This window comes from Plecotus auritus, assembly GCF_963455305.1.
Source record: "Plecotus auritus genome assembly, chromosome: 1".
In the NCBI taxonomy this organism is placed as follows: domain Eukaryota; kingdom Metazoa; phylum Chordata; class Mammalia; order Chiroptera; family Vespertilionidae; genus Plecotus; species Plecotus auritus.
In genome coordinates, this window is record NC_137770.1 from 91,832,467 (window position 1) to 91,854,752 (window position 22,286).

Genomic DNA, 22,286 nt, shown 5'->3' on the forward strand with positions numbered 1-22,286 from the left:
CATCTCAGGTCACCAAATCCATCCAAAACTAACATGCAGTCTCAGTTTGGAGATCCTTCTCTTTGATCCAAAAATTCAGGACATCAGAAGTCACTAGTAATTTTTCTGAGGAGGAAATGCTTTGTGGCCAGGAGAAATGTTTTGTGGCTCTTGTTCTCAGGTAAGATCAGAAGACTGACTAGCATATCAGAATCTGAAAGTATTTCTGCTACTCTCTAACAAACTGAAGAGATGAGAAGAGATCATAAAAGTATTAATAATAATGAGGAACAACATAGTCTAAAAAAGTAATGTTTTTGGCCCTGGCCAGGTGGCTTAGTTGGTTGGAGCGTCCTCCTGTACACCAAGAAGGTTGAGGGTTCAATTCCCAGTCAGGGCACATATCTATGTTGCAGGTTTGATTCCCAGTCAGAATGCATACAAGAGGCAACCAATTGATGTTTCTCTCTCACATCAGTGTTTCTTTCTTCTCTCTCTTTCTCCCTCCCTTCCTCTCTCTAAAGATCAATAATCATATCCTGGAGTTAGGATTAAAAAAAAAAAAAAAAGTAATGATGCTTTCTTTAGAAAGCAGTAGCTTTTGAATAAAGACTGAAATGTTGATGTTGGCAGTCCTTGAATCAAATGGCAAGAATGAATCTGTCATATGATTTAGGTTAAAAATAAAATTATTCATCTATATTTCTTATCCAGGACAAAAACTGCACATCAAAAACAAAAGTAAGAGAAACATTTAGTATAACTTTCTGTATTTCATGGATGTATGTAGTCCGTATTTGCAAATTTGGGGAAAAACTATGTTCCCTGCTGTAATGAAACTCCTGAACAAATATGGTTAAAAGGCCAATTAAAAAAAAAAAAGAAGTTCTAAACATAGGTTCTTAGATTTTTAACTGCAATTAATTTTATTTCTAAGAGAAAAATAAAGATGGTCTGCATACCTAACTTAATTCATGTCAGCCATAATGAAAACCTGCTTCGTGAACTTCTCAAATGTATGGTACAAAACATCTGTTGTACTTTTGGCTAATGGAATGAAGGGGAAATATTTTTCTAGTTCCTCGGTTATTTTTTCATCAATGAAAAAGTACTTAAGCATATTAATACATATATACACTACACACATATATATAATCACTAATTTTTCAACCTAGAACCATAACAAATTACAAAATCTCAACAATACCAATTAACTATAAATTGAGCAAAGAGGTAAAGAAAAACATGCCAATATTAATGAATTCTAAAAAATACAGAATATTGAAAGAACTGTAGTTATATTACTTGAAAATTCATACTGAAAGTAAAACAAATTATTCACAAGTGTTGTTTCCTAACATAGTCTAGTGCAGTGGTTCTCAACCTTTCTAATGCCGCAACCCTTTAATACAGTTCCTCATGTTGTGGTGACCCCCAACCATAAAATTATTTTCGTTGCTACTTCCTAACTGTAATTTTGCTACTGTTAATGAATCGTAATGTAAATATCTGTGTTTTCCGATGGAAATAGTACGATTCAAAACAGTTCGTAATGTAAATATCTGTGTTTTCCAATGGAAATAGTACGATTCAAAACAGTAGCAAAATTACAGTTAGGAAGTAGCAACGAAAATAATTTTATGGTTGGGGGTCACCACAACATGAGGAACTGTATTAAAGGGTCGTGGCATTAGAAAGGTTGAGAACCACTGGTCTAGTGGATATCTTTCTTTAATATAGCCATCCTATCTAATAAAGAGGGAATATGCTAATTGATCATCTCGGCCTCACAAAGATTGCGGCGCCCACAGCCAATAAGGAGGGAATATACTAATTGACTGTCACGCCCTCAAAGATGGCGGCACCCACAGCCACAAGATGGTGGCACCCAGTTCCCTCAGCCCCGCCAGGATGGCAGGCCTGCAGCCGCTCCGCGCACCTGCCTCCGGAGTCCCCCAGTCCCCTCAGCCTCCCAGCCGCCCAAGGCTCAGGTAACCAGGGCCGGCCAAGGCTTGCGCTGCCTGCAGTGGCAGCAGCAGAGGTGTGATGGGGGCGTCGCCTTCCCCTGATCAACTGAGTCACCTCCTGCCCCTGGGGGCTCCTGGACTGTGAGAGGAGGCAGGCTGGGCTGAGAGACTCCCCCACTACAGTGCATGAATTTTCATGCACCGGGCCTCTATTTGTAATATAAACATTTTCTTGACTTGGTTTTCCACTGTAGCCTCAGTTATAAACTCCCTTCTCTTCTCTCTAGTTGATCTCATCTATTCCCTTCGATGATACACCATGAATATACATCTCATCACATACTATTAAGAATTCCCAAAATGGCCCTATCTGGTTTGGCTTAGTGGATAGAGCACTGGCCTGCGGACTGAAAGGTCCCGGGTTCGATTCCGGCCAAGGGCACATGCCCGGGTTGCAGGCTCAATTCCCAGTAGGGGGCATGCAGGAGGCAGTCGGTCAATGATTCTCTCTCATCACGGATGTTTCTATCTCTCTCTCCCTCTCTGAAATCAATAAAAATAATTTTTTTTAAAAAAAGAATTCCCAAAATGTTATCTCCACCTCAGACAAAACTCATATCACTATCTCCATTTAGAATTATCACAGGTATCTTAAGATGAGCACATTCAAAACACAAAGCACCTAATATGTTCCTCCACTCCCAAATCACCATCTTTGTAAATGTCACAATCATCCAGAAAGCCAGAAATCTGAGTTTTCCCCCATTTTCTTCACATTACACATCTAATCCATCAGTTAAATCCCACAAAATTTTCTGTAAAACATATTCTAAATTTGTCCATTTCTCTCCACATCCTTTTACAACTTTAATCTAACTAAGCCAATTTCAAACCCTGTTTGAACTACTGAAATAGCTGCTTATACATCCACGTAAGAGATGTCTAGCACTACTGTTGAGTGGGGTATCTCTACAGGGAGGAGATGGTCAGTCTGGCATAGAGTGTCAGAGCATAAACAAGGTAAAGGGGGCATCTATGCAGGGGAATGCCTCAGTAATGGCAACTGATACATACAAGGGAAATGACTAAGTAAATAAACATATTAGCATAACAGAAGTGGCCTTGGCTGGGTAGCTCTGCTGGATAGAGCACCATGCCGATACACCAAGGTTGTGAGTTTGATTGCCAGTCAGGGCTTATAGAAGAATCAACCAATGAATGCATAAATAAGTAGAACAATAACATTTATGTTTTCTGTTTCTCTCACACACACTCCCTGTCCTCACTCTCTCTCTCTCTAAAAACAATTTTTTAATCAATAAATTTTTTAAAAAGAAAAAAAAAAAAGGATACTAGCAGCCAGGTTTCTTGTGGTAGAATAGAGTTACAAATACAGAAAGAGAAAACTAGAATGAACCCTGTGGTATTAGACTGGAACTGGAGGTATTGGTATAAACTCATGGTTTTCAATAGAGACAGAGAGAAAAATAATGATGCTAATGTTTGTGCTGATTTGCTTTTTCTTCAACTCTTACCACAGCTGCCTCTTTGTCATCCTTCCTGTCTCAGCCTAAATGTCACCTCCTTAACTTTCAGACTTAAAAGTTTTCTAACTAACCAAAACACTTTTTTTGGTTTTAATATACTTTGCAATCTATATTTTCGTTTTCTGTTATCCATTGTAACTCTCTCCTAAAAACCTGTAAGCTCTCAGAAGTAGAGATTTATTTCATATACCACCCAGCAGGATTCTTACTCTATACATACTCAAGTTTTATTGAATGCCTCCCTCACAAATGCCCTTCCCACAACACAAAAAAGTAAATTCACTTACATCTTTTCATGGTATAGCAAAATGCCAAGTCTAGACTCTAACCCAAACAGCTCTCCTAAATTCCAGAACTACAGACCCAACTGCCTCCTGGAGATGTTTCAGGAACCATCAAACACAATCTGCCCAAAACTAGACAAAATTTCCTTACCAAAAAACATACTACTTATTCCCTAAATTGCCATCTACCAGGTTAGTCAGATTTAAAAAAATCGTAAAATTCTTCCAAATTTGTTTCTAAAATTTAAAATCCAGTACACAATCTTGATAGTTTTATCTCCTAACTTTTAGTATATGTCCCTTCCCTTAAATTTCAACCCTTATTATTTCTTACCTGGGTAACTGCAACAGCTTCCTCTAGTCTATTCACTAGTCTTATCACCAAAGTAATTTTTCTTTTTTTAAATATATTTTTATTGATTTCAGAGAGGAAGGAAGAGGGAGAGAGAACTGGAAACATCCATGCTGAGAGAGAATCATGGATTGGCTGCCTCCTGCAAATCCCCCACTAGTGATCGAGCCCACAACCCGGGCATGTACCCTTGACCAGAATCGAACCTGGGACCTTTCAGTTTGCAGGCTGAGGCTCTATCCACTGAGCCAAACCGGCTAGGGCTAAAGTAATTTTTCTAAAACACAAATCTGAGACTCTCATATCTGGCTTAATTCCTCATTAGTTCCCTACTACCTTGAGAATAAAATCCAAATTCATCAGAATTACACATCTAGCCTGTGATCAGCCTCATTCATTGCCCTCTCTACCCCTTCACATATAAACACTCTACTCCTGCTTTACCAAACATTAGAAACTAGTGGCCCGGTGCACAGATTCATGCACATTGAAAGGAAATTAATTAGAAGGTGGCTGTGGGGCGGAACTGGGAGAGACAGACGAGACACACCCTGGAGCCAACCTCCCTCGGTCCCTCCCCAGCGTCTGTGGAGTGAGCGGGGTCCCTCCGGATGGTGGGGTCTCTTAGCCTGGCCTGCGGAGATCAGGCCAAAACCGGCTCTCTGACATCCCGAGGGGTCACGAACTGCAAGAGGGCACTCTGCAAAGTTGCTGTATACAGGGTGTGGAACGCAAACACAAGTGTGCAGTAAACCAGATTTGGGGCCGACAGTGCCCCAGAACCAACATAACCCACGCGGAAGGTGAAATCGCGCAGCCCCGGGAGGAAATGGGCTCCCTCCTCTCTGGTTTTGGGGTGCGTCACCCGAGAACGGCCGCTGCCAAGTCACTATAGCTCGGCAGCTCCTGCGTTGAGCGTCTGCCCCTGGTGGTCAGTGCACATCATAGCAACCGGTCAGATGGTGGGAGGGACACTTAGCCTATTAGCCTTTTATATATATAGACTAGAGGCCCGGTGCACAAAATTCGTGCACAGGGGTGGGGGTGGTCCCTCAACCCGGCCTGTACCCTCTCCAATCTGGGACCCCTCGGGGGATGTCCGACTGCCGGTTTAGGCCCGAATCCAAACCATTAGTTGGACATCCCTCTCACAATCCAGGACCGCTGGCTCCTAACCACTCGCCTGCCTGCCTGATTGCCCCTAACCACTTCTGCCTGCCAGCCTGATCGCCCTTAACTGCTCCCCTGCCGGCCTGATTGACACCTAACTGATCCCCTGCCGGCCTCATGGCCCCCAACTGTCCTCCCCTGCCGGCCTGGTGGCCTCCAACTGCCCTCCCCTGCCGGCCTGATGGCCCACAACTGCCTCCCCTGCCGGCCTGATGGCCCACAACTGTCTTCCCCTGCTGCGACCCGCCTCCTCTGCCGAGACCCACCTCCTCCACATGAGGCAGCGGAGACATTGGGACCGGCCTCCTCCGCGCCGCACAGAGCTGCAAGACCCCTAGGCCTCACTGTGCAGAGTGGCCACCGGGCCCCATCTCGGCTGTGCGCACAGCTATCTTGTGGTGGCCATCTTGTGGCTTTTATTATATAGGATAGTACTCATAATTCCCATCCGACTCTAAAGTTTCCAGATCCTATGCCCTTGCACATGCCCTCTATAAGAAACACTGTTATACCCCTTTCTCCTTTTTATCTCGTCTTTTCAAAGCAACTTTTAAATTTAAATTTTAAAAATCTATGAAGGCTCAGTTAAGAAAGTACCTCCTCTAGGAAGCCTGCCTTAGGCCAACCTCAGAGCATTCAGTGAATCCCATCTATCACAAACAGCCAGTGTGGCTCAATTGGTTGGGCCTCCTCCCAAGCACTAAAAGGTTGCTAGTTCAATTCTCAATCAGGGTACATGCCCAGGTTGTGAGCTCGATTCCTAGTAGGGGACGTGCAGGAGGCAGCAGATAGATGTCACATTGATGTTTCTCTCTCTCCTTTTCCCTTCCTCTCTCTAAAAATTAATTTTAAAATCTTTTTTTAAAGCATCCATCAAACTATATCATATTTTCCCATTTACCTGTCTCCTCCATGAAAATATGAGCTTCTTGACAGCAGGGTCTATAACTTATCTTTGTTTTCCTACAACCAAGCCCAGTAATTATTACCTAATGGACACTCAAATATTTGATAAATAAATACATGAAAATAATCCCTGTCTCAAAAAGTTCAGTTTAATAAGGAGAAAGATAATGTAATTAAGTAAAAACAAATGAGTGCTATAATAGAAACCTAAAAGAAGTAGGTTCATAAAAAGTTCTTAGAAAGCTCAACTCAGGGGATTTTCAGAAAAAAAAACCTCACACAAAAAGTAGTAGTTCCAGATAAATGAAGGTATTCTCTGACTTGAGGAGTTATTGCAACTATTTAAGATAATATAAAACATGTAGTACAGTGCTCAGGACATAAAAGATGCTCAATAAATGATACCATAGACGTTGGCCAAGCAGACAAGCTCCTGTATTCTAAGAAGAATGGCATGTGCAGCCCAGCCGGCGTGGCTAAGTGGTTAAGTGTCAACTTATGAACCAGGAGATCATGGTTTGATTCCCGATCAGGGCACATGCCCAGGGTTGCAGGCTTGATCTACAGTAAGGGGCATTCAGGAGGCAGCCAAACAATTATTCTCTTATCATTGATGTTTCTATCTCTCTCTCCCTCTCCCTATCTGAAATCAATAAAAAAATATTTTTTAAAAAAGAAAAGAATGTTGTATGCATGCATATAAGAGTAACCAACGGATGCAAAACATTGGGGGGTGAGGGCATGTATGGGAGTGGGGTGGGGGTGGGGGGCAATGGTAAGATATGTACACATATAATACCTTAATAAAAATTTGAAAAAAGAAAAGAAAAGAATGGCATGTGCAAAGGATGGAAGCTTGAAGAATTATGTGGCAGATTGCATTTTTCAAACAATATCCACAACATTATCTCCCATCCCACATCTCCATATATTCTTTTTTTATAGTGTGACTATGATACTCTTCCCATTGAGAGGGCCTATGTTCTCACCCCTTGAATCTGGACAGGTTTATGATTACAATGAAAGTGACCACTATGTGAGTTCTAAAACTAAAACATAAATCAGTAAAAGCTCCTACTGGCTTCTCTCGGGACTCTTGCTCTTGAAACACAACCATCATGGTGTGAGAAAGTCCAAGTAGCCACATCACAAAGCCAGCAGGTGTTGCAACTAACAAACCCAGGAGAGATCCCAATTAGATAAAGCCAGTATTCAGGGCATGTGAGAAAACAAGTCACCAGATGATTCCAGTGCCTAGCCATTAAGCTTTTTATTATTTATAAGTAGGATCATACTATAAATAGTATCCTATAATTTGCTCATTTCTTCAATAGATATGTTGTGACCACCTTTCCACATAAATATAAACAGACCTAGCTCTATCTTTCTAATTCTACATAGTATCCAATATAATGAATTGCCATACATTATTAACCATTTAACCAGTATTTTACTATTTGAAGCAATGCTGTAATAAACAATCCTTTTTTTTTTTTTTTTTTTTTTTTTTAAACAGTCACTGAGTATGGATTCTTACTTTCCTTGCAAGGGCAAAAGGTTCTCTAAAATCCTTCAGCTACCAGTGAAATGATCAGACAGGAAAAAAACTTTAGATGGGAGTCTTCTCATAAAAAATAAATACAGTTGCATGGAGCTGCTCAAGATCTGAACCAAACTAAAAAAGGGAAGGCAGAGGGCTGAAACATTATTTAACAACCCTTCAACCAGGGATCACTAGTGTACTCAGGGAGGGGAGGACAGGAGGTCTGGTCACACCATCTCAGTGGAGGAAGCCACAGCTGGATCAGATCAGATCTGGTTCCGATGACATACAGAATTGCACTTGTGACACTAGAGTTGTGTCAGAGGAGAAGGGTGGGAGGTTGTGGCAGAGCAGGACCTTACTGTTACAGCTCCTTTAATCTGTTGAGAGCACTGCCAGCACAGAACCACTCAAACTGGATCTTGTTGAAGGTATGGTTCAGAAGGATGGTCTCCTGGGTCCAGTTGGAATGCTTGATGATGCATCTCAGGGGCTTGTCAGGGGCAAAGTCCTTCAGAACCTGGTCAACTTATCCACAGGGTGAATCTTGTTGTAGTCGGCTGGGTCAGCAAAGGTGAGGGGCAGGAGGTCCTGTTTCTTCAGGTTGGTTTCTTGGATCCTGTCAAAGCTCTTAGTAATCATGGCCTGACCCCTAAGGTGACTGGGTTCCAGTTTTGCCATGCTCGTGGCTTGAGTCCTCACCATAGTTCTTGTCTCCAATCACTACCCACCAGATGCCATGTTTCTTGTAGAGGGCAATGTCAAACTCCTGGGTGACGGCATTGTACAAACTATCGGTCTCGCCATTTTTTATGTTGATGGCACCAATGAGCAAGTTGTTGAAGATGTCCAGGTGCCCACGGAACTTGAGCCAGCTGAGATGTGGTCAGTGGTACACTCCCCTTTGACTTAATAAGGATTTGCAAGTCCTCTAGGTCTTTGCCATCCAATTTGTCAAAAGGCTTTAAGAAGCTAGAGGTGCTGGCTGGTGAGACTCACACCACCCACTGCCCACTGCTGTCCTTGGGATGGTGCTGGTAGGTGTTCTGCCCAGGGTCAAACTCTGCATGGGGAAGCTCATCCACATCCGGAGCCTCCAGCTTGAATTTCTTGCCATCCTTGCCTATTAGGAAGTCAATCTCTGGGTTGAACTTGAGGGCGCCAGCAATGGCCAGTGCTATGACAATCTCTAGGTACATGACAAAGACCTGGGTCTCAAGGCTCACGTCATTGTGTCCCATAAAGTTCCTGTTATAGGAGGTGAGTATTATGTTCTTCTCCCCTTCTTGATGTCCTTTCTGCCCCACTGGCCAATGCAGGGGCCACAGGCATTGGCCAGGACAAAGCCATCCACATCCCTCAGGACCTGTGCATAGCTGTCCCATCTAATGGTGGCACAGATCTGCTCAGAGCCCAGTGTGATGGTGAACTGGGACTTGCACTTGAGTCCATGGGCTAATGCCTGCTTGGCCACAGCTGCTGAACACCAATGTCCTCATAACTGGAATTGGTGTAGCTGCCAATCAGACCCACTCTGATGTCCAATGGCTGTATTTGCTTCTCTGCCACAGTGCCCACTTCTGCCACAGCATGAGCCAGGTCGAGGGTGAAGGGCCCACTGATGGAAACTTCAGCTTACTCGGGTTAATGTCAATCACTTGGTCATAATGGCAACCAGGGTCAGGTACCAAGTGATCCTTGAATTTAACAGCAAGGTCGGCAATGGCTGCCCAGCCTGTCTTTTTTTTAATATGTTTTTTATTGATTTCAGAGAGGAACTGAGAGGGAGAGATAGAAACATCAATGATGAGAGAGAATCATCGATCGGCTGCCTCCTGCATCGAGCCCACAACTCCTGGCATGTGCCCTTGACCGGAATCGAACCCGGGACCCTTCAGTCCGTAGGCCGACACTCTATCCACTGAACCAAACTAGCTAGGGCATGCCCAGCCTGTCTTGCTCAGATATTTTCTTCATCCTGTGGTTATAAGGAAACACTGAAGTCCTGGCTCCAATTTCTGCGCCCATGTTGCAGATTGTCACCATGCCAGAGCAGGATATGGAATCTACGCCAGGCCCATGGTACTCCACAATAGCACCAGTGCCACCTTTAAAAACACATTGTTGGGTGAGGTCCAACCAGAGAGTGAGCCAATCGGCTTCATACCAATCACCCTGGGGCACTTCAGCCATGACGTTCACAACAACAGCACCCAGACTCCAATGTAGATGCCTACCCCTCCAAGCCACCACTGTTGGGATATGGAAATCAGTGCCAATCAGAAGAAGCCCAGGGTATGCATAGTTTTCCAGAATAATCTGGGAATGATTTCAAAGCCAGGACGCCAGAAAGCCCACATCATATTCGGCACCTGCAGTTGCCAGGAAATTATATACTTCTTGGTTTATGTGTTGGCCTGACGCAGGTCTTTCTCGCCTCCAAGCTGGGCCTCAATCAGATGGTCATAGTGGATGGTGGACGACATGGCTTCCTTGGGCAGCACAATGCGGATGAGCTGCAGCATGGCCATCGGGGCTGTGGCATCCTGCATGGCCATATGGATGGGCAGCAACCACAGGTATGTCTTGCCCTGCTCAATCTCCTGACTGGATGAGTCACCAGGTGTTCATACACAATATTCTCAAAGAGGGTCAGAGGTGGTTCACTCTGCAGCTGGATAACCAGGAGGCTGTAAGGCGCCATTTTGTGCACTAACAAAGATGAGGTTGCATGCAACGAATAATCTTAAAATATATCTTTGCCCAACTGTACCAGTGTTTATGAAGGAAAGATTTTCAGAAGTGTTTCTATGTGTACATTTTTAGTTTGACTGATATTATCAAACTTCTGAAGCTATACTAATGCATAATCCTACCAGAAGCATTTAGAGTATTTATCTCACCTCTCCTAGGCCACTTAGAAAGATATTACCTTTAAATTTTTGCTAAATTGATAATTACTTTTTAACTTCATTCCATAATATTTGGCTATGACAGGATTAACCAACTTTTTACAATTAAATACAGAATAGTCAACCCCCCACCAAGAAAATAAAAAAGAATCTAACGTATACACGTACATACAAATGCACACGCACACACACAAAAAGACTTCAAGATATAAAAAGTGCCTAATTAAAATGGCAAAAGTCAGCCCAGCCAGCATGACTCAGTGGTTGAGCACTGACCTATGGACCAGGAGATCACGGTTCAATTCCCGGTCAGGCCATATGCCCGGGTTGTGGGCTTGATCCCTAGTGTTGGGCATGCAGGAAACAGCCCATCAGTGATACTCTCTCATCATTAATGTTCTATCTCTCTCTCCCTCTTCCCTCCTCTCTGAAATCAATAAAAATATATTAAAATAGCAAAAGTCAAAAATAAATCCCAAAGTAAATTCAATCAATCATTTTATTTCTGTATATTTAATACAGACTTTATTTCTGTATGAACATGTACTTGAGGCAGATAACGAAACATAAAACTACCACACTGGGCACATATAAACATCATTTTACAATGTTCATTCAAATTTCTCTGAAAAGATAAAAATCAAAAGTTATTAACCTATTCATTTATGCCTGCAAGGAATGAAACCTTGTAAAATTATTTTCAATTAGATTTTCCTATAATCAACTCTGAAGTTCAAAACAATAAAAAACCACAAGATCCTCTACCAAAAACAGTACCATTTAAATTAGTTAAAAGAAGGTAATCTTATACAAACACTAGAGGCCCGGTGCACAAAATTCATGCACTGAGGGAGAGGTGTCCCTCAGCCCAGCCTGCACCCTCACCAATCTGGGACCACTTGGGGGATGTCCGATTCACAATCCGGGACTGCTGGATCCCAACCGCTTCCTGCCTGCCAGCCTGATCACCCCCTAAACCCTCCCCTGCTTGCCTGATGGCAACCAGCTGCCCTCCCCTGCTGGCCTGGTCGCCACAACTGCCCTCCCCTGCTGGCCTGATTGCCCACAACTACCCTCCCCTGCCGGCCATCTTTGACCACATGGGGGTAGCCATCTTGTGCGAGGGTGTGAGGGTCAATTTGCATACTACCTCTTTATTATATAGGATATTTGGTCAAAATTCTAAAAATAATTAAATATTATTTCAAACAGATAAAGGAAACTGATTTTCCCTTATATGTAACTAGAGGCCCGGTGCACAAAATTCATGCACGGGGAGGGGGGGTTCCCTCAGCTCAGCCTACACCCTCTCCAATCCAGGACCCCTTGTGGGATGTATGACTGCTGGGATTGGGCCTAAACTGGCAGTCAGACATCCCTCTCCAAATCCAGGATCGCTGGCTCCTAATCGCTCGCCTGCCTGCCTGGTCGCCCCTTAACTGCCCCCCCCCTGCTGGCCTGATTGCCCGTCACTGCCTTTGCGTGCCAGCCTGATCACCCCTAACTGCCCCCCCAGCTGGCCTGGTTGCCCCTAACTGCCCCCCGCTGCCGGCCAGGTTGCCCACAACTGCCCCCTCCCTGCCAGCCTGGTTGCTCCTAACTGCCCCCCCCCCCCCACTGGCCTGGTCACCCCACACAGCCTGCTTGTTCAGTCATTTGGTCGTCCCTCACTAACCCCCCTGCCGGCCTGGTCACCCCACACAGCCTGCTTGTTCAGTCGTTTGGTCTCCCTCGGGCTGGCCCTGGGCAGCTGGGCAGCCGCCATCCAAGGCTTGCCTGCGCCTCGGGCTGGCCCTGCACGGCTGGGGGGCTGAGGGGACTGGGAGACTCTGGAGGCAGGCACGCAGGGCAGGCCCGGCTGTGCCACAAGCCTGCCACACCAGCAGGGCTGAGGGAACTGGGTGACACCACCTTGTGGCTGTGGGCGCCACCATCTTTGAGGGCATGGCAGTCAATTAGCATATTCCCTCCTTATTGGCTGTGGGCGCCGCCATCTTTGTGAGCGTGTGACGTTCAATTAGCATATTCCCTCTTTATTAGATAGGATTTTGAAGTCAACAATTCAAAAAATATGTTATCAGGCAATAATGTATATACAGATGTGCTCACTTTGATGTAACCTAAAGAGCTAATATTAAAGGCATGATTAATTATATGACACATACATGATAGATTACACAGGTTTTTAAAAACTGCGTACTAAGGACTTGCTATGATACAAATATCCTTTAATAGAAATATTAGGTAAGAGAAAAGGAAAAAAATTATATCCATTATAATGTTTTAACATGAGAGAAAAAACTAGAGCAAAAAGGTAAAATGGCTAACTTCTAGATTGTGCAATTAAGAGATAATTTTAATTCTCTAAATTGATTTTTCCAAATTTTGAAACAAACATATTTTGTAACTCAAAAAAAATAAAAGTAAACTTTAGAGCTAGTCAACTAGAGTAAGCTTGTTACAGCCTGCCTTTCCCAAAGATTATAACCAAAAACCTTGGGCAGAACACAAAAAACAACTGAGGACTCTGAATAGTAAACAACAGCAGATGGATTGGGGAAGGAAGTCAAAACAAGTAACGATCCTTGACGGAAGTGAATTAAAGGGTGTTTTTTCCTCTTCTCTTTTCTTTTCCAGTTTTGGGACTTGGGATAGGCCAAGTCCCAAAACTATCTAGTAGGAGCACAAACAAAAAAACTAAGAGGACCAAGAAAAGGGGCCTCTGTAAACCAGAGGATGTGGGGACAAATTCTGGGAGTTTTTTTCCTCCCAGCCTGGCCCCAAGCAAGCCCCAAGTGTAAGCCACAGAGAAAACTTAGTAGCACATGCACAGGCCAGTGGAGGTGCCACAGCATATAAGGTCCAGGAAGACTGAGTACTAAGAAAAGAAACCCCATGCCCTTGCCGCTCTTGCTCAGTTAGCTAGGCGTCATCCAGTGCACTGAAAGGTTGCTGGTTCAATTCCTGGTCAGGGCACATGCCTGGGTTGTGGGTGTCATCCCTGGTAGGGGAGTGTGCAGAAGGCAGCCAATCAATGTTATGCTCTCACATCAATGTCTCTCTCTCTCTCTCTCCCTTCTTCTCTCTCTAAAAATCAATAATCTTTTACAAAACAAAAAAAAAGAAAGAAAAAATAACACCTGTGGGTCAAAAAAGCACGAGAATAAGCCTATCATTTTCTTCTCTTTTCTCTCACTACTTTCACCACCAGGACAGTCCCAGTCCCAGAAATGGTATGACAGCACAAGAGGAAAGAAGGGAAGACAGTAAAGAGAAAGTGTGGCTAAAATCCAAGAGAGCCCCAGCTTTTTGGCTAGAACACTAGGTAAAAAAGGTTTCTGGAAGCCAAAAGATAAGGGAAGACTTGGGGAGGAAAGAGCTACAAAAAGGATCCCTGACACAAGTCCCAAGCTCACCCCTCAGCTAAACATAAGCAGAACAGAGCTAATGACTTGGACAACAGAACTATGACATAATCTACCACCCAAGTCCCAGACTAAATTCTAAGTGACACATGCAGAGTAGACCCAAACATCCTAACAAAGGGTTTTGAAACCAATGACATTCGAACCACCCACAGTGGGCAAGACAGAACTTGCAGTCTAATCTACCCAGGTTGACTGTATGCCACAACAAAAATCAACATACTCTATAGAGAATTTTTATAAAATCCAGAGTCTCACAATATAATATTCTAAATGTCTAGGGTAAAATCCAAAATATCTTAAGATACAATGAATCAGTACAATGTGACCTATCCAATTCAAAAAGATAGTAAACAGATGTAAGATTGAGACAACATAAATGCTAAAATTATCAGAGAGGACTCTAAATCAGCTATTATAACTATACTAGAGGCCTGGTGCACGAAATTCATGCACGGGGGGGGGGGGGGGGGCTTTTCCCTCAGCCCAGCCTGCACCCTCTCCAATCTCGGATATCCCTCTCACAATCCAGGACTGCTGGTTCCCAACTGCTCACCTGCCTGCCTTGCTAATTGCCCCTAACCGCTTCTGCCTGCCAGCCTGATCACCCCTAACCACTCCCCTGCCAGCCTGATTGATGCCTAACTGCTCCCCCGCCAGCCTGTTTCCCCTAACTGCCCTCCCCTGTAGGCCTGGTCACCCCTAATTGCCCTCCCCTACAGGCCTGGGTCCCACCCAACTTCCCTCCCCTGCAGGCTTGATCGCACCCAACTGCCCTCCCTTGAAGGCCTGATCCCTCCCCTGCTGGCCATCTTGTGGTGGCCATCTTGTGTCCACATGGGGGCAGGATCTTTAACCATATGGGGGCAGCCATCCTGTGTGTTCGAGTGATGGTCAATCTGCATATTACTCTTTTATTAGATAGCATAGAGGCCTGGTGCACAGGTGGGGGCCAGCTGGTTTGCCCTGAAGGGTGTCCTGGATCAGGGTGGGGGTTCCCTTGGGGCGTGAGGCGGCCTGGGCGAGGGGCCTGTGGTGGTTTGCAGGCCGGCCACGCCCCCTAGCAACCCAAGCAGAGGCCCTGGTATTTGGGGGTTATTTATCTTCTACAATTGAAACTTTGTAGCCTGGAGCGGAGCCAAGCCTTCTGCTTGCTCCTTGGCAGCAGCCATTTCTGTTGGGATTTATGTATCTTCTATCATTGAAACTTTGTAGCCTTGAGTGGAGGCCTAGGCCAGCAAGGGCAGGCGGAAAGCTTGGCTTCCTCCATTGCCGGGGAAACCCAAGCCTCCCTCCTGCTCTCTGTGGCCGTAGCCATCTTGGATGGGTTTATTTGCATATTCGCTCCTGATTGGCTGGTGGGCGTGGCTTGTGGGTGTAGTGGAGTGATGGTTAATTTGCATATTACTCTTTTATTAGATAGGAGGATTCCAAGAAGTAACTACATTTTTAAAATGATTGAAAACAGACTTTTTCCAGGAGAGAAATAAAAAGTGTGAAAAACAATCAAGTGAAAATTTGAGAAATGACAAATACAATATGGGATAGGGAGGGGATTCACTGGGTGGTCTCAGGAGTGGAATGAAGATGACACAATCAGTAAAAAAAATAAACATAAATTTAAAAAAACTATTGAATTTGAAGAATAGAGAAAAAAAGATTGGGGAAAAAATGAAACATAATGTTAGCAACCTGAGAAGGTAGTAAAAAGTGTTAAAATTTATGCTACTGGAGTTCCACAAAGGAGAAAAAATTGGTCCAGAAAATAGATTTGAAGAAGAAACTCCCCAAATTTGATGACATACAGATTCAAGAAAATCAGCAACCTCAAATACCAGGTGTACATTAATAATGTGGATTTTTTTTCAATAGATGGAGTTACACATGTTGATATATATGCCATTTGATATGTATGCTATTTTGTTGTATTGACAACAAGCTTCAAAACTTCATATGTCAAATTTTCTGAAGGTGTTAACATCATAGATATTTTTACACTTAAAAATGTCGAATTTCGCCCTAGCCGGTTTGGCTCAGTGGATAGAGCATAGGTCTGCAGACTGAAGGGTCCCAGGTTCGATTCCGGTTAAGGGCATGTACCTTGGTTGCAGGCACATCCCCAGTAGGGGGTGTGCAGGAGGCAGCTGATCCATGTTTCTCTCATCGATGTTTCTAACTCTCTATCCCTCTCCCTTCCTCTCTGCAAAAAATCAATAAAATATTTATTTTTTAAAAATGTCAAATTTCGTGCCAAAAAAAAGAGCATTTGCGGGAAGTTTTAATTCATTACTTTATTTTGAAGAAAAGTGCTGCTAAAAATTATCGTATACTTTGGGAAGCTTATGGTGAACATGCTCCATCTCAAGGTACTTATGAACACTGGTTAAAATGCTTTAAAAGTGATGATTTTGATGTAAAAGACAAAGAACGTCCAGGTCAACCGAAAAAGTTTGAAGACCTCCTATTACAAGCATTATTGGATGAAGATGCGTGTCAAACTCAAAAACAACTTGCAGAAAGATTAAAAGTTGCTCAGCAAACAATTTCCAATCGTTTACAAGCAATGGGAAAGATTTTAAAGGAAGGAAAATGGGTGCCACATCAACTGAATGAAAGACAAATGGAAAACCGAAAAGTCATCAGTAAAATGTTGCTTCAACAGCACGAAAGTCTTTTTTGCATCAAATTGTGACTGGCGATGAAAAGTGGATTTATTTTGAGAATCCCAAACGCACAAAATCATGGGTTGATCCAGGTCAACCATCAACTTTGACTGCAAGGCCAAATCGCTTTGGAAAGAAGACAATGCTCTGCGTTTGGTGGGATTAGGAAGGTGTGCTGTATTATGAGCTTCTAAAACCAGGTGAAACAGTTAATACTGATGCTGCCAACAACAAATAATCAATTTGAACCACGCTTTGATCGTAAAACGACCAGAATGGGCCAGACGACACAGCAAAGTAATTTCGCTTCATGATAAAGCACCATCACACACTTCAAAACCAGTTAAAGACACGTTAAAAAATCTTGCCTGGGAAGTATTAACCCACCCACTGTATTCACCAGACCTTGCTCCTTCAAATTACCACTTGTTCTGATCAATGGCACATGCACTTCCTGAGCACTTCAAAACGTACGAAGAAGTGGAAAATTGGGTCTCTGAATGGTTTGCCTCAAGACAAGAAAAGTTATATTGGGACGGTATCCACAAATTACCTGAAAGATGGTGGAAATGTGTAGCTAGCGATGGACATTTGAATAAAGCACTTTTGATGTTTCTCTTGAAATTACCGTGTTTGCCCTAACCGGTTTGGCTCAGTGGATAGAGCGTTGGCCTGCAGACTGAAAGGTCCCAGGTTCGATTCCGGTCAAGGGCATGTACATGGGTTGCGGGCACATCCCCAGTAGGAGGTGTGCATGAGGCAGCTGATCGATGTTTCTCTCTCATCAATGTTTCTAACTCTCTATCCCTCTCCCTTCCTCTCTGTAAAAAATCAGTAAAATATATTTTAAAAAAAAAGAAAAAAGAAATTACTGTGTTTTCTTTGATTACAAAATCCGCATTATTAACCGGTACACCTGGTACAACAAATGCAAGGACAACCATGCAAAGATAAATCATAATTAAGCTGCAAAAAATCTTGAAAGCAGCAAAAGGAAAAACATCACAAAAAAACAAAGCTTAGAATGAATGCAGGTCTATTAACAGAAACCATAGCTCTACCCAGTTTGGCTCAGTGGATAGAGTATCAGACTGCGAACTGAAAGGTCCCTGTTTTGCTTCCGGTCAAGGGTACATGCCTGAGTTGCAGGTTCGATCCCAGTGTGGGGTGTGCAGGAGGCAGCCGATCAATGACTCTCTCTCATTATTGATGTTTCTCTTCCTCTCCCTTCCTCTCTGAAATCAATAAAAATATATTAAAAAAGAAACCATAGCCAAAACCGGTTTGGCTCAGTGGATAGAGCGTCAGCCTGCGGACTGAAAGGTCCCAGGTTCGATTCCGGTCAAGGGCATGTAACTTGGTTGCGGGCACATAGCCAGTAGGAGGTGTGCAAGAGGCAGCTGACAGATGTTTCTCTCTCATCGATGTTTCTGACTATCTATCCCTCTTCCTTTCTCTCTGTAAAAAATCAATAAAATATATTTTTAAAAAAAAAATCATCACTTTTTTTTTTTTTAAAAAAAGAAAGAAACCATAAAGGCCAGAAGACAGTGGAATATCTTTAAAACTCTAGAAAAACTGCCACCCCAGAATTCTATATCCAGCAAAAATATCTTCACAGAATAAAGGCAAAATAAAGACATTTCAGATGGAAAAAAAAAAAACACCCTAAGAATTCATCACCACCAGCCTTCCCCTAAAAGAAATGCTAAAGAAAGTTCTTCAGGATGAAAGAAAGTAATACCAAAGAGATGCATAGAACTTTAGGAATAAAGGAAGAGCAACAGAAATGATAAATATCAGGATAATGTAATAGATTATTTTTCTCCTATTAAGCTGACTACTGAAAGCAAAAATTATAACACTATATCTTGAGATTTTCAATGTATATAAACTTAATAAATATGACAACTATAACATAAAGGTAGAGGGTAAAGAGAGCTATTTGCCTGCCCTAACCGGGTTGGCTCAGTGGATAGAGCATCGGCCTGCGGACTGAAGGGTCCCAGGTTCGATTACGGTCAAGGACAAGTACCTTGGCTGCAGGCACATCTCCAGTGGGGGGTGTGCAGGAGGCAGCTGATGGATGTTTCTAACTCTCTATCCCTCTCCCTTCCTCCAGTAGGGGGTGTGCAGGAGGCAGCTGATCCATGTTTCTCTCTCATCGATGTTTCTAACTCTCTATCCCTCTCCCTTCCTCTCTGTAGAAAAAAATCAATAAAATATATTAAAAATAAAAAGAAATATTTGCCTAACCTAGAGTCACAAAAGGATTTCTCCTGTTTTCTTCTAGAGGTTTTATTGTTTTAAGTTTTAAATTTAGGTTTATGATTCATTTTTAGTGTATTTTTGTATACGATATAGGGTATGGATCAAAGTTATTTTTTTCTTTTTTGCATATGGATATGCAATTGTTCCAGCCGCATTAAAAAAGTATCCTTTATCCACTTAACTGCCTGTGCACCTTTGTTGAAATAAGTTCTTGATGTATGTGTGAGTCTATTCCTGATTTCTATTTCATTGGTCCATTTATCTTTACACCAATACTACACTGTTTTGATTACTATAGCTGTACAATAAGAATTGAAATACAGTAGCATTACTTCTCCAACTTTATTCTTTACCAAAATTGTTTTGGCTAGTCTAGGTACATTGTATTTCCATATGAATTTTGAAATCAGTTTGTCAATTCTCCATCTTGTCAGACTTATCTCTATAATTTTAGAAGAAATGAAAACTCATATTTACACAGAAATCTGTAGGCTAATGTTTATATCAACGTTAGTTACATCTTCACCAAAACCAGAAAAACCTAAATGTCCTTCAAGAGGTGAATAGATAAACCATATGTGATACATGCATAAAATGGAATACTACTCAGAAATGAAAGGAAAGGAACTATTATACACACAGCAACACAAATTACTCAAATGCAATATACTACATGAAAGAAGCCAGACTCAAAAGGCTACATACTGTATGTATGATTCCATTTATATGACACTAGAGGCCCGGTACACGAAATTCTTGCACGAGGGCAGGGGGAGGGGGGCTCAGCCCGGCCTGCACCCCCTCACAATCTGGGACCCCTCGGGATCAGGCCTAAACCAGCAATCTGGGACTGCTGGCTCCTAACCACTCACCTGCCTGCCTGCCTGCCTGATAGCCCCTAACCACTCTGCCTACCTGCCTCATTACCCCTAACCCCTCTGCCTGCCTGCCTGCTCGCCCCTAACTGCTCGCCCGCCTGCCTGATCGCCCTTAACTGTCTCTGCCTCAGTCCCCGCCACTGTGGCTTCGTCCGGAATGACGTCCGGAAAGTCGTTCAGCTGTCCAGTCTAATTAGCATATTATGCTTTTATTATTATAGATTCTGAAAGAGTCAAAACTACAGCAACAGAGAACAGACCACTGGATGCCAGGCACTGAGGCTACAGGAGGGCTTAACTTCAAAAGGATGGTTCTCCAAGGAATTTTTCGGGGTGATAGAATTGTTCTGAATTTCAAATGTGGTGTGGTTACACAACTATATGCATTTGTCAAATTCAGATTTCAGCATATACAATTTAAATAAATTTAAGAAAAAATTAAATATTATGCATACTCACAGCCCTCACTGAATAGTGCTGAAACTATACATGTATGGCATAAAATTTTATATACATTACAATTAAAGAGTTATTAAAAATTTTAAACTTGCTAAAATTTATTTTTATATATTAAACCCAGTACTACACTATTATACCAACTTACAGACCCAAAGGTAGCCTAATTAGGAAACTTTAAGATCACTCAGTCTATATAGAACTACTATCAGACCAGTCAACCACATGAATCCAACTTTAAGCAATGATTCCCAAATTGCTACCTGCAATGACATCAGAATCTTTCCCCCTAATGGAAGTGGAGATTAGTAACTTAAAATAAGAACAAAAAATGTTTCGTGAGGTTCCAAAGAGAAAAAATTTCTATACTACTACAAACAGCTTCTATACTACTATAACTATCACTAGAGGCCCAATGCACGAAATTCGTGAGAGGCCTTCCTTCCCCCAGCTGTCGGCACCGGCTTCCCTCTGGCACCTGGGACCCAGGCTTCCCTCGAAGCCCCAGCTTCGTCTGTAAAGTCATCCAGAAGGACATCTGGTCTAATTAGCATATTATGCTTTTATTATTATAGATATGCTTTTTCCAGACTTAATCAGTTTGACTTGGGCCAAGATTTCAGAACAATTTACAATAAAAAGAAATTTAACTTTTTTAAAATAAAAGAAGTTATCCTGGCACAGCAGTTGAAAGTTATGGTCTTTCCTCACAAAGATAGAGGAATAAGTCAAACTCCAATATGTAGACTTGCTTTTAGCCAATTAAAATATACCACAAACCAAATCCCTGTTTATTCAACAAATATCTATTGAATGCTTTTTTATGCCAAATACTGTACTAGGGGGTAGAATACAAAGATGAGTAAGACAGTGCTGGGCTCCAAGGAACTCAGAGGTCTAATGACACAGCCAACAAATAGGCAAAGTATACATATATATTGTTATAAATTCTATGTGGTTGGCTTTTTACATTTTAAAGGTGACAGACACTTTGGTTAACTTAATGAAAGCTAACTGAAGCTCATTATTTATTGGCTCCCTAGAGAGAATGTTTCTCATCTTCCAGCATTTCTCTCTGCTGTCCACTGCCATGAAGCACACACTGTACACAGTTGTTGTCTATAGAAATTCACTTACTTAACTTTTCAGGATTATATATATTTGATACAATCAACATTCTCTAATCAGGGAAAAACAGTTGCAGGGCTGATCAAAGAAAGTGATTTCACTTCCTTATTATTCTGCCATTGGGTAGAAAAAAACAAGAGTCAATATGGAAAAGGCAAGTACATTAATACAAGGCGGGGGGATAGGGAAAATACATATTGATGCTATCACTGTTTCTTAGAGAGAAGAATACAACTTTCCTCCTCCTGCATACCCCAACCAGTTTCATAACTAACAAATACCTTACAAAGGCATTTTAGGCCTAAGTGAAAAACAGGTACAATATAAATAATTTTTTCAATCTGTTCAATATATGGATAGTAGCTATTGTGTATACCAGGCACTATGCTTAGCAATGGAAAAACAAAAGTAGTAGCAGTAGTATGTGAGAATGCAGGAGAGGACTTCAAGGGGTATAAATGTTATCCATTAAGTAAAAAAGCCAAAAGATTTTGTAAAAGAGAGTGGTACAATCAAATCAATAGTTTAAGAATGTAACTCTGGGTATAACTTAGAGGCAGGGATAGCAGTTTTGAAGCTACTAGCACTGTATGAGCATAATCATTTCCCCATACCAACCCTACATATTATTCTTTTTACTTTTACTGATTCTTAGAGAGAGGAAGGGAGGGGGGAGCGAGAGAAACAATGCTTTGTTGTTCCACTTATTTATGCATTCATTGGTTGATTCTTGTATGTGTCCGGGCGGGGATCAAACCTGCAACCTTGGTGTGTCGGGAGGACTAGATATTATTCTTTTTAATCT

General features: G+C 42.4%; 1 protein-coding gene and 1 pseudogene across 5 annotated transcripts in view; both read right to left on the minus strand.

The window, feature by feature from the left end:
- The window catches only part of HECTD1 (HECT domain E3 ubiquitin protein ligase 1), a 101,732-nt gene that overhangs the window by 73,764 nt on the left and 5,682 nt on the right, over positions 1-22,286 (minus strand). The gene's annotated exons all lie outside the window — the stretch shown is intronic.
- Positions 8,113-10,452, minus strand: LOC308254263 (aconitate hydratase, mitochondrial-like; annotated as a pseudogene). The gene is made up of 2 exons: positions 9,700-10,452; positions 8,113-9,483 (listed from the first exon to the last, which is right to left on the minus strand). The product of its transcript is annotated as an aconitate hydratase, mitochondrial-like (transcript).